The 16,567-nt window shown below is 45.0% G+C and overlaps 1 protein-coding gene across 1 annotated transcript in view; it reads right to left on the minus strand.

The window, feature by feature from the left end:
- The window catches only part of CACNA1A (calcium voltage-gated channel subunit alpha1 A), a 285,029-nt gene that overhangs the window by 45,817 nt on the left and 222,645 nt on the right, over window positions 1-16,567 (minus strand). The gene's annotated exons all lie outside the window — the stretch shown is intronic.

A 16,567-nucleotide genomic window follows, 5' to 3' on the forward strand; every position in this document is an offset into this window, starting at 1 on the left:
TGTATTGTTATGTTATGTTCTGCCCAGTATTTCAGCAGAAGAGTTGTGGTTGGCAGGAACAGGGCTAGTCCCTCTCCTGTTGGTAGGAATGGGCTAGTCCTGCTTCCTGTCGGGGGTGGGAGTGTTTCCTGAGTAGACAGCTTAAAGGAAGGAACCACATGCTATAGCTCCTACTCCAAGGGACAGTCTCCTGTGAGACCATTCATCCAGGGAGATTACTAGTATCCAGAAGCCAGCTTTCCCGAAAGCTACAGCTAAAGCTATCTAAGACTGCTGGATGTGTCTTGGTATAAGTTATATTCTGCAGGCTTTTATACCTTTACTTCTGGCCTAATTGTTCAAACCAACTTTCCACTGCACCGATCCCCAGGGAGCTAAGGCCTGAGGAAGTACACTGTGACACAAAAACTTATCAGGGGCTACCAGTCCCATGCCCTGCAACAGGGCCTCAGGGGCTTGCTGCATGAAATTGGCCTTGCCAACATGAATGTGCCTCCGTGCCTTACAATTGTTGGTCTAATTGGTGTGGGGAACTCAGTGGAAGCTATAGCGACATCGTGTTAACAAGATTCCTTGTGGGCGTTTCACACTCACTGCTTGCAGTAGCAGACAAGTCGTGTCTGCCATATGCTTTGATGGGTGTGGGAGTCTGGCACCTTCAACCAGGTTTCCATTTATTATTTTGTCAAGTCAAAGACCTTAAGGCCAAGAAGAAAGTCTGTGCCTGGGACAGAAAAGTTTGCCCGTCACCAGACGCTGCCATTGAGGTGCAGGAGAGATGGAAGAAGTGCCCACCACGTGGTGAAGAAGGTCTAGATTAAACACTAGGTGATGCAGGTGCTTGACTACCCTCACCTGGGTGACCCTGTGCTGGAGCGGCGCATCGGGACAGTGAAATGGTTCTCTGTGGCTCGAAGCTTTGGATATCTCTTTTGGATAATGAGACCCAGGATGAGATCAGCGTCAACAGGAGGTCAGTCAAGAGGTCCTACCTACCATCTATGTTTTGGCCCTCTATCACAGCATGAACTGGAACCTTTGATACCAGGGTTGAAAGAGCCCCCTAATCTATCCACAGGGCATATGTGGTCATGGTCTGGTCACTTAGCAAGATATGCAGCGGGCCATAGTGTACCCCTGTGCTGCCATGGAGGCTGCCTCCAGAACAGTAGCAGCAATACTGAGATGCTTATTGCACCTGGCTACCATTGGAGAGGCAGCTGCCAGTACCGTTGGATCCAGAGGTCCTGCATCGAGGAGCTCCAGTCATTCGTTCTGGGCCCTAAGCACTTCCACATCCTGAAGATGAGCCCAGCTGTTCCATTTGTGGCTGCCTGGGGTCACCAATTTACCATGGGATCTCCACTAAGAGCTGCAAGAGTTGGTGCTGCAAAGTCATCACCTGAGTGTCCTCTCATTGATCTGGGAGAGGAGGAGGAAGAGTTTTTCTCCCTCATTTGGAGGCATGCAGGATCCCTTAGAGCGTTAGGAGAGTAAGAAGGTTGGAACTGGCCTCTGTTTGTGTGTGTTTTTTGTTGGGCCTGACATACCTATCATCCTGCTTCTTGTCTGCATTCTACTCCCCCTGTCATTATGCTCCAAGTTACACTTATTGTTCCTACCCCTTCTCAGGTTATTGCCAACACCTTGTGAGATGGGCCTGCAACGCTTAAAGAATCCAGACCCAAGGATAACGTTCAAACAATCTTAAGCTCCTTGTGTCCCCAATTTGTGTCTCTGGGACTCTAGGTGGCAGAGTCACAAGTGGGGGATCTAGTTTATAACATTTAAAGCCTGTACCCACCACAAAGACTCCAACGCACCTGAGTGATGGCTTGCCTGGGATTTGTTAAACCGGACCCAGGAATGTTCCCTTGCTGCAGACACCAGGACTGTAACGCAGCAGGGTACTGCAGCCATGGACTTCATTAGTTAGTTTTTTAGGCCATCTCCTTGTTACCACAAAGAACTGCTCTTCGTGACATTTGTTTTATTATTCCCCCTGGTAGCTAGTTCGTAGCCTAGGTATTATGAAACATGTATATGCACTTGTGTTCTTTTCTCTCCACTTTATTGGGAGGGAACCAGCTTAATCTGCGTTGTTGGGCATCTGTTGCCGGGCTACCAGAAAGGACTAACACAACTAAGGATGGCCTTCCTTTCCACAAGGGGGTGTGCAGTACCCCAGATCTGGGGGTATCTGCAAATGTTTTATGTATTGTTATGTTATGTTCTGCCTAGTATTCCAGCAGAAGAGGTATGATTGGCGGGAACAGTGCTAACTACCCTCTTGGTAGGAGTGGGCTGGTCCTGCTTCCTGCCGGGTGTGGAGGGGGGGGGGGAAAATCACAGTGTAAATAGCATGGAGGAAGGAAGCGCATGCTAGAGCTCCTACTCCAAGACACCTTAACCAGTTCTCGTGTGAGACCATTACTCCATGGAGATTACCAGAAGCCAGCTTTCGCAAAAGCCACAGCAGAAAAAGACAGCAGAACGATCAGCAAAAATGCGCTGATGAGTGAGTAATCACCGGGCTATACTAACTTTCAGCTTGTATCAGGAAGTGCCTGCAAGTGCCATTTAATTGCCAAACAACCAGCCACCAGACCTTCTCATCTGGTGCCAGAAACTGCACTTTGTACATAGTACTGCTGGATGTGCTATACAATATAGTCTACACTGAGTAAAGAGAGACTTTTATATGTTTACTTCTGGCCTAATTCTTTAACCACCTCCCGTCCGCCCATTGAATATAAACGTCCGGGAGGTGGTTCACTATCTCTGAATGGACGTTTTAAAACGTCCATTCAGAAATCGCAGCTGCACGCTAATTGTGAAGCTGCAGATCGGGTTGCACGCTGTCAGTGACAGCAGGGCAACCCTTAGAGAAGGCGGGGACAGTGCCCAGGTGTTCCTGCCTTCTAGATCGCTGTATACACAGCGCTCACCGAGCCGGGTGAGTGCCGGAGCTGTGAGGTCGGTATTGCGCTGTATAGCCTCTCTGGGGGGTGTATTTCTCCTGTAACTGGGGCTACTATGTCAGCCCCAGTTACAGGAGAAATCAACAGTGAAAAAAAGAAAAAGTGAAGTAAATGTCCCCCAGAGGTCTTGTATGACCTTATGGGGGACGCAAAGTGTAAAAAAAAAAAAGGTTTCACATGTAAAAAAAAAAATCCCCATGTAAGGAATAATAAAAAAGTTAAAAATAGAAAAAAAAAAAAAAACATATTTGGTATTGCCGCGTCCGTGACGGTCAGCTCTATAAATATATCACATGATCGAACTAGTCCGAAAAATTGACAAAAAAAGCCATTTTTGTCACCTTACATCCCAAAAAGTGCAACACCAAGTGATCAAAAAGGCGTATGTCCCACAAAATGGTACCAATAAAACCGTCACCTCATCCCGCAAAAAATGAGCCCCCACATAAGAAAATCGCTCAAAAAATAAAAACGCCTAAAGGGTTAACAAAGTTTGTAAAATCGGTTTTAAGTAACTTAAGGGGTGTCGTTTCTACAATGGGGTCATTTATGAGGGGTATCCACTATGTAGTCCCCACAAAGTGACTTCAGACCTGAACCGGTCCTTAAAAAGTGGGTTTTGGCAATTTTCTTAAAAATTTTAAAGGGCTTCTGTCACCCCCCAAAACTCATTTTTCATTTTTGGGCATATTAAAATCCTTATTGTACGACTATTCAATATATAGGGCTCTACCTTGGTCTGTGGCTTCGTTTCATAAAAAATCAAGCTTTTAAAATATGCAAATGACTTCACTACCAGCAAGTAGGGCAGTTACTTGCTGGTAGCCGCCGCATCCTCCTTTTAAAAAACCGCCCCCTCCTCCAGTTGATTGACAGGGCCAGCGAGCGCTCTCCTCCGGCTGGCCCTGTCAGCATTTCAAATCCCGCGCCTGCGCCTTACGTGTCTTCATTCAGCGCAGGCGCTCTAAGAGAAGGACGCTCGACTCCTCAGCACTCCCTCAGTGCGCCTGCGCCGATGACATGACCTCTAAACCCGAAGAAGACGTCATCGGCGCAGGCGCACTGAGGAAGAGCTGAGGAAGCGAGCGCTCTCCTCCTCTGGCTGGCCCTGTCAGCATTTCAAATCCCGCGCCTGCGCCTTACGTGTCTTCATTCAACGCAGACAGGGCCAGCCGGAGGAGGAGAGCGCTCGCTGGCCCTGTCAATCAACAGGAGGAGGGGGCGTTTTTTTTAAAGGAGGATGCGGCGGCTACCAGCAAGTAGACGCCCTACTTGCTGGTAGTGAAGTAATTTGCATATTTTAAAAGCTAGATTTTTAATGAAACTAAGCCACAGAACAAGGTAAGAGCACTATATAGGGAATAATCGTACAATAAGGATTTTAATATGCCCAAAAATGAAAAATGAGTTTTGGGAGGTGACAGAAGCCCTTTAAGAATTGCTTCTAAACTTCTAAGCCTTCTAACGTCCCCAAAAAATAAAATGACATTTCCAAAATGAGGCCAACATAAAGTAGACATATGGGGAATGTTAAGTAATAAATATTTTATGAGGTATCACTTTCTGTTTTAAAAGCAGAGAAATTGAAATTTAGAAAATTGCTAATTTTTCTAAATTTTGGGTCAATTTGGGATTTTTTCATAGATAAAGGTGAAATATATTGACTCAAATTTATGACTGTCATGAAGTACAATGTGTCACGAGAAAACAATGTCTGAATGACTTGGATAAGTAAAATTGTTCCAAAGTTATTACCACATAAAGTGAGATATGTCAGACAGTGATGGCCAGTCCGCATTGTTCACCCGTGAACACATGCGGGCTGCCATCTTAACTGACAAGTCCGGCGAGGCACAGGTAAGCCCTTACCTGTGCCTGCGCCGCGAGCCGGTCTGAAACAAATCCAGTCAGCGGGAGCAGGCAGTTCCGAGAACACCCCGATGAAGGCCCCCGGCGGCTGTTCTCGGAACTGCCTGCTCCCGGTGACTGCATTTGTTTCAGACCGGCTCGCGGCGCAGGCACAGGTAAGGGCTTACCTGTGCCTCGCCGGACTTGTGAGTTAAGATGGCAGCCCGCATGTGTTCGCGGGCGAACAATGCGAACTGGCCATCACTGATGTCAGATTTGCTAAATTAGGCCTGGTCAGGAAGGGGGCAAATGGCCCGGATGGGAAGTGGTTAAACCACCTTTCCACTGCGCCGATCCTCAGGGAGCAACAGCCCAAGGGAATACACCAAGATGCAACACCTCATCAGGGCCACTACTACTCCCATCATCATCACTGGCTCCTCAGGGGCTCGCTGCATAAGGTGTGAGTAATAGTATAGATATAGTGTAGATAGGGGACAGATATAATGAAAGATATCAGTAATAGTATAGCTCTAGGATGGCTATAATGTACATGTAATAGTGTAAATGTATAGACACAGGACAGATATGATGTATGTGAGAGTACAGATATAGGACCAATGTACAGTGTGATATAGTGTAGATACAGGATGGATATTATGTACAGTGTGAGTACTAGTATAGGTAAAGTATAGGACTGATATAATGCACAGTGGGAATAATAGTGTAGGTATGGTGTAGATACATAACATGAGTAATGTAAGGCTTGAATAAGGGGGTGAAGGAAAGATCAGCATAAAACATACTCCCGAGACTGTCATGTCTAGGTAGTATCTGGTTAGTATCTTACACTATGGGGAGATTTATCAAAGCAAGTGGCTTTGTTGCCCATAGTAACCAATCAGATTCCACCTTTCATTTTTCGTATCTACTTTGCAATCTGATTGGTTGCTATGGGCAACTAAGCCAGTTTTCCTTTACACCAGTTTTGATAAATCTCCCCCATAGTGTAAGATACTAACCTACCAGCCTACCTAAACCTGCCAGTCCTGGGGTTATGTTTTATGCTGATCTTTCCTCCACCCCCGATATTCAATCATTTCCTCGCCCTTTTCTTACTGTCGTAACAATAAAAACTCTCAGCGTTGACCTGATCCATTCCCATCTTGATTACTGTAACTCATTACTAATTGGTCTTCAAAGAAAAGTCCTCCCCTCTCCAATCCACTCTGAACACAGCAGACTTGTCTATCTGTCCAACTGACCCTCTGATGTCTGCACACGGTTCTGGTCACGTTACTGGTTCCCATACAGTATTTCATTCAAACTTGTCACTCTTACCCACAAAACTCTTCCCAGGGTTGCCTCCCCCACACACATCTCCTCACCCATCTCTACCACCCTACCTGCGCTCTCCCCTGTGCCAATGATTTACAACTAATATTCCCCATTTCTGAATTTCTTACTCCCATCTCTAAGACTTCTCTTAAGCTGCACCTTTTCTCTGGAATGTGCTACCCCAGATAATCAAGTTAAAGAGCAACTAAACCTTTGTAACAATTTTTAATATGATGTCCCTAATGCTCTAATACAACTATTTATAATGTACTTTATTAATCAATTTTAACCATTCACTGTGCGCTTAAAACTCAGATCTCCGTACACCACGGCGGTGTATGGAGTATGGGCTGTGAAATTTATAAATGGGCAGCAGCGCTGTGAGTACGGGCCGAGGCGCATATTACTGCTCCTGCCCATGCCCTCCGGAGGATTACTAACTTCTGGCATAGCATATGGGTACTCTGTACCCATATGCTATGACAGGATTAGCTGAGCGGCGCGGGCTCCTGCTTCTGCCTGCTCCGCTAAGCTAAGAGAAATGCATGTCAGCTCTGAACTGTCCTCTCACCTCTTCTACTGCTCCCTCTTTGACCGGCTACAATCTGGCTTCCAACCCCACTACTCGACTAGAAACTGCCCTTACAAAAGTCACCAATGACCTGCTAACAGCCAAAACCAAAAAACATTACTCTGTCCTTCTCCTTGACCTGTCCTCTGCCTTTGACACTGTCGACCACTCCCTTCTGTTCCAAACTCTCTCATCTCTTGGCATCACTGACCTGGCCCTCTCCTGGATCACATCATACCTCACAGAACGGACATTTTGCGTCTCCCACTCCCGCACCACCTCCTCGTCTCATTCCTTCTCTGTTGGTGTCCCGCGAGGCTCTGTCCTAGGACCTCTGCTTTTTTCTATCTACACTTTCGGCCTGGGACATCTCATATAATCCCATGGCTTTCAGTATCACTTTCATGCTACCTCTCTGGTCCAGACATCACCACCTTATTATCCCGAATCCCACAATGCCTATCTTCCATATCATCCTTCTTCTCTCGCTTTCTAAATCTTAACATGGATAAAACTGAATTCATCATCTTCCCCCCATCTTGCTCAACCCCCCCCAACAGACCTATCTATAACGATCAATGGCTGCACACTCTCCCCGGTCAAGTCCGCTGCCTTGGGGTGACCTTGGATTCTGCCCTCTCTTTCCGACCACACATCCAAGCCCTTTTCACCACCTGCCGCTTCCAATTCAAAAACATCTCCTGCATCCGCGCTTTCCTCAACTTTGAGTCTGCGAAAATGCTTGTACATGCCCTCATCATCTCCCGCCTAGACTACTGCAACACTCTCCTCTGTGGCCTTCCATCTAGCACTCTCGCACACCTCCAATCTATCCTCAACTCTGCTGCCCGACTAATCCACCTCTCACCCTATTACTCCTTTGCCTCTCCCCTCTGCCAATCCCTTCACTGGTTCCCCATTGCCCAGCGAATTCAGTTCAAAATACTAACAAATACATACAAGGCCGTCCACAACCTGTCCCCTCCCTACATCTCTGAGCTACTTTCCCGATACACCCCCACACGCACTCTCCGATTCTCACAAGACCTCCTTTTCTCCTCTTATCACTTCTTCCCACAATCGCCTCCAGGACTTCTCCAGTGCATCCCCCATACTCTGGAACTCGCTACCCCAACATATCAGACTCTCACCTACAGTGGAATCCTTCAAATAAACCTAAAAACCCACCTCTTCAGACAAGCCTACAACCAGTGACCCTGCTGCCTCTATACCGCCATGACCAACTTCACCCACACCTACTGTGTCCTTCTACTATACCATGTAGATTGTAAGCCCTCACGGGCAGGGCCCTCTCTCCTTCTGTACCAGTTTGTAACTCGTCTTGTTCATGCTTAGTGCAATTGTCTGTATTATGTATGTATACCCCTTCTCATATGTACAGTGCTATGGAATGAATGGAGCTTTGATAATATATAATAATATATATAATATATACGCATACACACACGTGGACAAAATTGGTGGTACCCAACAATGGTCCCTGAAATAGCTTGAAACTGACAAAAGTGGTAATAAATAAAATTTACTGAAAGTCAGCCAATGAAATATGACATTGTTTTTGAATTGTGGTTCAACAGAAAAAAAAAAAGGAAAATGGCCTGGACAAAAATGATGGTGCCCTTAAAAAAAGATTGAAATAACTTGATTATAGGGACATACTAAGGGGTGTCCTGTAATTAGCATCACATGTGTAATCAGTCAGTCTGCCTATTTATAGGGTGAGGAATAGTCACTGTGCTGTGTGGTATCATGGTGGGTACACTGAACATGGACCAAAGAAAGCTAAGGAGATGCTAAGGAGATTAAAAGTTATAGACAGACATGTTAAAGGTAAAGGCTATAAGACCGTCTCCAAACAGCTTGATGTTTCTGTTACTACAGCTGCACATATTATTCAGAACTTTAAGGTCCACAGGACTGTAGCCAAACTCCCTGGACGTGGCTGCAAGGGGAAACCTGATGGCAAATTAAAGAGATGGATAATACGAATGGTAACCAAAGAGCCCAGAACAACTTCCAAAGAGATTAGAGGTGAGCTCCAAGGTCAAGGTACATCAGTGTCAGATCGCACCATGCGTCACTGTTTTTGGCTAGTTTCACACTACCGTTAGATATCTGGCAGGCAAATATGTCGAGAATCGGTAACAATAAAACCGCTGCACAGCGAAGCAGTAAGGACAGCTGGAGCAGTTTGCTCATGAGCATTGGACAAAATACCTGTGGACAGATGCAGAATTCTGAGAGAGTTACAGAAATCACTTGATTGCAGTGATTGCCTAAAAAGCTTGGGCAACAAAATATTCACTTTAAGGCACCATACTTTATATCCAAGCCAGTTTCATTAGTTCATTCTTAAAATGATTCTATTGAACCACAATTCAAAAGCAATGTCTGGTTTGTATTAGCTGATTTTCAGTAAATGATTGTTTATTATAACTTTTGTCAGTTTCGAGTTATTTCAGTGACCATTGTGGGTTTTTCTTTCTATAACGGAAGGGTGCCAAAAGTTTTGTTAACGTGTATTAGAAACTATATAATATATATATATATATATATATATATATATATATATACAGTACAGACCAAAAGTTTGGACACACCTTCTCATTCAAAGAGTTTTCTTTATTTTCATGACTATGAAGGCATCAAAACTATGAATTAACACATGTGGAATTATATAGATAACAAACAAGTGTGAAACAACTGAAAATATGTCATATTCTAGGTTCTTCAAAGTAGCCACCTTTTGCTTTGATTACTGCTTTGCACACTCTTGGCATTCTCTTGATGAGCTTCAAGAGGTAGTCCCCTGAAATGGTCTTCCAACAGTCTTGAAGGAGTTCCCAGAGATGCTTAGCACTTGTTGGCCCTTTTGCCTTCACTCTGCGGTCCAGCTCACCCCAAACCATCTCGATTGGGTTCAGGTCCGGTGACTGTGGAGGCCAGGTCACCTGGCGCAGCACCCCATCACTCTCCTTCATGGTCAAATAGCCCTTACTTTCAAAGTTTTCCCAATTTTTCGGCTGAATGACTGACCTTCATTTCTTAAAGTAAGGATGGCCACTCGTTTTTCTTTACTTAGCTGCTTTTTTCTTGCAATAATACAAATTCTAACAGTCTATTCAGTAGGACTATCAGCTGTGTATCCACCTGACTTCTCCTCAACGCAACTGATGGTCCCAACCCCATTTATAAGGCAAGAAATCCCACTTATTAAACCTGACAGGGCACACCTGTGAAGTGAAAACTATTTCAGGGGACTACCTCTTGAAGCTCATCAAGAGAATGCCAAGAGTGTGCAAAGCAGTAATCAAAGCAAAAGGTGGCTGCTTTGAAGAACCTAGAATATGACATATTTTCAGTTGTTTCACACTTGTTTGTTATGTATATAATTCCACATGTGTTGATTCATAGTTTTGATGCCTTCAGTGTGAATCTATAATTTTTATAGTCATGAAAATAAAGAAAACTCTTTGAATGAGAAGGTGTGTCCAAACTTTTGGTCTGTACTGTATATATATATAAATATATATATATATATATATATATATACAGTATATATAACATATGGGTTAAAATAAATAAATGACGTTACAGAACTTAGGAATAATATGGAAAAGTATCTGTGCAGTGTCTGAATGTTCACTAGATGATGCCACCTTAGCTCAGAAGTCATTATTTCTTATTTACATTATTTTGCCCGGCTAGGTGCAGCACTGTTGTGTTGATGCTGCCAGGGATTGCTATAGGTGGCATTACCAGTGTAAATTACTACAGTTCCTTTCCCCTCTCTGTTTACAGCTGCCTGCATGTCTCTATGTTTCAAGGTGTAATGTAGGCAACCATGTGTCACACCCAGTGCCAAAATCAAGTTAGGAGCTAGCTTTTGTCACAGACAGCATTAAGCTCCATCTCTGTCTGCAGAAGTTATGACAGACTTCTACTACAGGACAGAGTGAGCACACAACAGCTGTAGAGGCTGCATCACAGGAGCCCATGGGGAAATAAGAGAGGGGAATTGAAAACCTTTGTTGTGACTACTGAAAGCTATGTGGCTTGGGATATCCTGCTGTGATTTTATAGGAATTCAGTGCGGTGCTGTGAATAGTGGGAGGGTTATAGGGGTGCTAATATGCCTACCGGGGAAGTTGTGGGGGCCCGTTGTGACGTTAGGGAAGGGAGACTGCTGTGACTACTGGGGATGTAATAGAGTCTGCTGTGACTACTAGGGATGTAATGGAGTCTGCTGTGACTACTGGGGAGGCAATGGAGTCTGATGTGACTACTGAAGAGGTAAGGGAGTCTGCTGTGACTACTGGGGATGTAATGGAGTCTACTGTGACTACTGGGGATTTATTGGAGTCTGCTCTGACTACTGGGGATGTAATGGAGTCTGCTCTGACTACTGAGGATGTAAGGAAGTCTGCTGTGACTACTGGGGATTCTGCTGTGACTACTGGGCGTGTAATGGAGTCTGCTGTGACTACTGGGGATGCAATGGAGAGTGTTGTGACCACTGGGGATGTAATGGAGTCTGCTGTGACTACTGGGGATGTAATGGAGTCTTCTGTGTCCACATGGGATGTAATGGAGTGTGCTGTGACCACATGGGATGTAATGGAGTGTGCTGTGACTACTGGGGATGTAATGGAATCTGCTGTGACTACTGGGGATGTAATGGAGTCTGCTGTGACTACTGGGGGTGTAATGGAGTCTTCTGTGACTACTGGGGATGTAAGGGAGTCTGCTGTGATTACTGGGAATGTAATGGAGTCTGCTGTAACTACTGGAGATGTAATGGAGTGTGCTGTGACCACATAGGATGTAATGGACGTCACGCAGTATAAAGACCAAGCGTTTATTTTTCTGATCTGTTTGTCATGACCTCTATGCATTTGACTTGATAATTCATTGTGCGTCAAAAGGAAACAAAAAAACTTTGTAAATGACCCCCACTGACTTCAGTGGGTCTGTGGGCCATGTTTTTGCAGCAAGTACAGGACATGTTATACTTTTTTTAGTATGCTGTGACCACATGGGATGTAATGGAGTCTGCTGTGACTACTGGGGATGTAATAGAGTCTGCTGTGACTACTGGGGAGGTAATGGAGTCTGCTGTGACTACTGAAGAGGTAAGGGAGTCTACTGTGACTACTGGGGATGTAATGGAGTCTACTGTGACTACTGGGGATTTATTGGAGTCTGCTCTGACTACTGGGGATGTAATGGAGTCTGCTCTGACTACTGGGCATGTAAGGAAGTCTGCTGTGACTACTGGGGATTCTGCTGTGACCACTGGGAATGTAATGGAGTCTGCTGTGAATACTGGGGATGCAATGGAGAGTGCTGTGACCACTGGGGATGTAATGGAGTCTGCTGTGACTACTGGGGATGTAATGGAGTCTTCTGTGTCCACATGGGATGTAATGGAGTGTGCTGTGACCACATGGGATGTAATGGAGTCTGCTGTGACCACTGGGGATGTAATGGAGTGTGCTATGACTACTGGGGATGTAATGGAATCTGCTGTGACTACTGGGGATGTAATGGAGTCTGATGTGACTACTGGGGATGTAATGGAGTCTTCTGTGACTACTGGGGAGGTAATCGAGTCGTCTGTGACTACTGGGGAGGTAATCGAGTCGTCTGTGACTACTGGGGAGGTAATGGAGTCTGCTGTGACTACTGGAGAGGTAAGGGAGTCTACTGTGACTACTGGGGATGTAATGGAGTCTGCAGTGACTACTGGGGATGTAATGGAGTCTGCAGTGACTACTGGGGATGTAATGGAGTCTGCTGTAGCTACTGGATATGTAATGGAGTGTGCTGTGACCACATGGGATGTAATGGAGTCTGCTGTGACCACATGGGATGTAATTGAGTCTGCTGTGACTACTGAGGATGTAATGGAATCTGCTGTGACTACTGGGGATCTAATGGAATCTGCTGTGACTACTGGGGATGTAATGGAGTCTGCTGTGACTACTGGGGATGTAATTAAGTCTACTGTGACTACTGGGGATGTAATGAAGTCTGCTGTGACTACTGGGGATGTCAGAAGTCTTCTGTGACTACTGAGGATATAAGGAAGTCTGCTGTGACTACTAGGGATGTAAGGGAGTCTGCTGTGACTACTGGGGATGCAATGGAGTCTGCTGTGACTACTGGGGATGTAATGGAGTCTGCTGTGATCACATGGGATGTAATGGAGTGTGCTGTGAACACATGGGATGTAATGGAGTGTGCTGTGACCATATGGGATGTAATAGAGTGTGCTGTGACCACATGGTATGTGATGGAGTCTTCTGTGACAACTGGGGATGTAATGGAGTCTGCTGTGACTACTGGGGATGTATTGGAGTCTCGTGTGACCACTGGGGATGTAATGGAGTCTGCTGTGACCACTGGGGATATAATGGAGTCTGCTGTGACTATTGGAGATGTAATGGAGTCTGCTGTGACCACTGGGGATGTAATGGAGTCTGCTGTGACCACTGGGGATGTAATGGAGCCTTCTGTGACCCCTGGGGATGTAATGGAGTCTGCTATGACTACTGGGGATGTAATGGAGTCAGCTGTGACCACTGGGGAGGTAATGGAGTCTGCTGAGACCACTGGGGATGTAATGGAGTCTGCTGTGACTACTGGGGATGTAAGGGAGTCTGATGTGACTACTGGGGATGTAATGAAATCTGCTGTGACTACTGGGGATGTAATGGAGTCTGTTGTGACTACTGGGGATGTAAGAGAGTCTGCTGTGACTACTGGGGATGTAATTGAGTCTGCTGTGACTACTGTGGATGTAATGGAGTTTGTTGTGACTACTGGGGATGTAATGGAGTCTGCTGTGACCACTGGGGATGTAATGGAGTCTTTTGTGACCACTGGGGATGTAATGGAGTCTGCTGTCACCACTGGGGATGTAATGGAGTCTGCTGTGACTACTGGGGATGTAATGGAGTCTGCTGTGACCACTGGGGTTGTAATGGAGTCTGCTGTGACTACTGGGGATGTAAAGGAGGCGTCCTAACTTTTGGAACTGACTTGTGGACCTGGCTGAGATTTGTCTAGGCCTCGTGTTTGGCGGCTAAAAAGTAAAGTTAGGTGAGTAATAGTACAGGTATAATTTTGTTGCAGAAATGTATACTGTTAGGTGAAAGTCAGATATAACATAGGGAATAGTGCAGATAAATGTCCTATGCAGTGTAGACAGGTAGATAGAAGATTAAATAAGAGATAGAGTTTACCAGATCAATTACTAAGTAAAATACACCGCTGAATAATGTACTGTATATATTAAAGGAAATACATAAGAATGCCACATAGGAAAAATCTAATGTCTCCCACTCGTATCAAGCATTTCTCCATCTGCTCATGTAAACCACACGTTTTTCTTATGTGCATCGTCTATTGAGGCCCATGTGTTCTGTAGTAACATTTCAGAAGCACAGCTTTCATTAATTCATAGTTGGGAACCATATCTTTTAGAACTTGTTGCAAGAGGATATTTTTCAAGCAGGAAGGGACAAGGGTTAGGTCAGCCTGCATCATCCTTCCAATGCATGGAGCACTTACCATAGTGAGTGTGGAGAGACAAGAGAGGAAGATACACAGAATAAAAGAGTAAGGAATGCAGAGACAGGAAAGAAAGAGTAATAGATTCATCTGTATGTGATACAGGACTAGGAAACTACAGCCCCTACTAGCACAGGCCGACCGCTGTCTGACCATAGCGACCCCCTACTACTGACTGTTCTGTATGTGCCTGGAAACCTTTCGGAAGACAACTAATCTTCAGTCTGTGGGTCAATTCACTACATATACCATTCCAGCTCGTAGCATATGACTATATGCTCTGTATTGTTATATACAACTCAGAACTGACGGATCGCTCAGCCGTCTACTGTGAGACATACAGAGAGTCTGCCATCAACTTACAGACTAAGCAAAGCTTTTATCCTGTCTACCATCCCTGCACATAACTGTGAGACCTACCAGTCATTCAGGACTGAAGACTATTCTGTATTTATGCCTAGAAATCTACTGTACATCTCATTTAGTGGTGTAACTGACTATTCTGTCAGTATGCAAGAGCTAGGGACTAATGATCCACCAAGCAACCGGCCATAGGAAGAGCTACAGAAGATTCCTCCATATGACCATTGTGCTCCACAAACCATCCCAGCATATGCTTGGAGAGCATTCTGCTGAAGCTGAAGATTTACCGTACATACCATCTTGTCTTGTACCCAGGAACCTGCAGACCTTTAGCCATGTATCTAGAGGCTTAATTACTGTACCACACAATGACATCACTGAGACCTGCATATTATTCAGTCCTGTACCTATTACTTTTAGGCTACATCACCATGTGCCTCTAGAACTGTAGTCCATCTTTCAAAGTACCAACAGGCTCTCTTGCCAGTGTTAGTACAGCTCTATAGATCTGCAGATCAGTTGACTAGATACCTATTGGATATAAAGTTATGCAGCATCCTGACATGTAATTTGAAAAGTAAAATACTTGGCTATAAAGAGCACAGCCTACTATTCCCGTAAGACTAGTCTATCTGTATCGCAAGAAAAGGAAGACACTATGATCGGCATGTCTCATAACTAAGGGAATGATTTCGTGGACTAAAATTTCCATTGTGTAATTTTTACAACATCCTATCGTATAGACTTGTCATCAGTAGGCAGAAATTCATATAAAACCTGCCAATCATCTAAAACACTCTCATCAGACATATTGACGGACAGCCCGTACAGCCAAATGGCTTTTAGAGAGGTGGGCTTCAGCTCAGGTCGATCCCATCCTGATTTTCATGGGCAGGACTATTGCTTTTCACAATGCAAAAGGGATTCTTTAGGACTAAGAAAATGAGTAGGCTATTTTAGGATATCAGGAAAGGCCTGACTCTTGTGGACCCCCCACCCATCAGCTGATTGAAGGGCCACTCCTGTGCTGCATACCATGAATTGATTGCCAGATGCTGCTTCATGCTTTTTGTAGCGGTTGTGCCATCTAATTGCAGATCTGTCCCATTCACTTGAACGCTGCTCTCATCTGTAATACCAGGCACAGACACCACCAAAAGTACAGTGTGACTGGTAAACAATGAAGGGTACACGGCGCTGATGGCCCCTTCCATCTGCTGATGGTCCAGGGTGCCAAGAGTCTTGCCCACACTTATCTGATATTGATGGCCTACACTTGGGAAAGGCCTGTGGGTCACATCATCCTTGTCTTCTACAAGGCACGCAAAGGAAGGGGGCTCTCCTGCCCCAGTTCTGTGAGGATCGTGAGAACAGGGAGTGAGACCCCATTTAGTTTTTATTATGGGGCCCTACAATGTGGAACTCTATGGGGCAGAAGATGTAATTTCTTTATTAGAATCTGAATCATTCTGTGAACTTTACCTGTTGTCCACAAGCCATCCCCATAAGAGACATATTGTGTTATTATTAGCTAAACTCTTCTCCCTTCATTAGCACATAGCTTGTCATTGTCACTCAACATACAGAACATGTCAAAGACATACGCACACAGTGACGGCACATCTCCACGTCAAAATACCAAAAATATCACATCAAAAGACAAAAATGCCATAAAGAGGCTTCCAGTGACAAGAGGCTCCTGGCATTAAGGATCTCTTACTGAGTACTTCTTAACCCTCCTGCTGGTAAGTGCACAAATATGCAGAGCAGTAGTGTTAAGTGACCTCTGTCTGGCAAGTTACAATTTGGGACCCAAGAACGGACTAGGAAAGAGGGTTAGAGTCATGGTAGTGGGAAGTGGAAGGGATCT

This window comes from Bufo bufo, chromosome 1 (genome assembly GCF_905171765.1).
Source record: "Bufo bufo chromosome 1, aBufBuf1.1, whole genome shotgun sequence".
Lineage (NCBI taxonomy): Eukaryota > Metazoa > Chordata > Amphibia > Anura > Bufonidae > Bufo > Bufo bufo.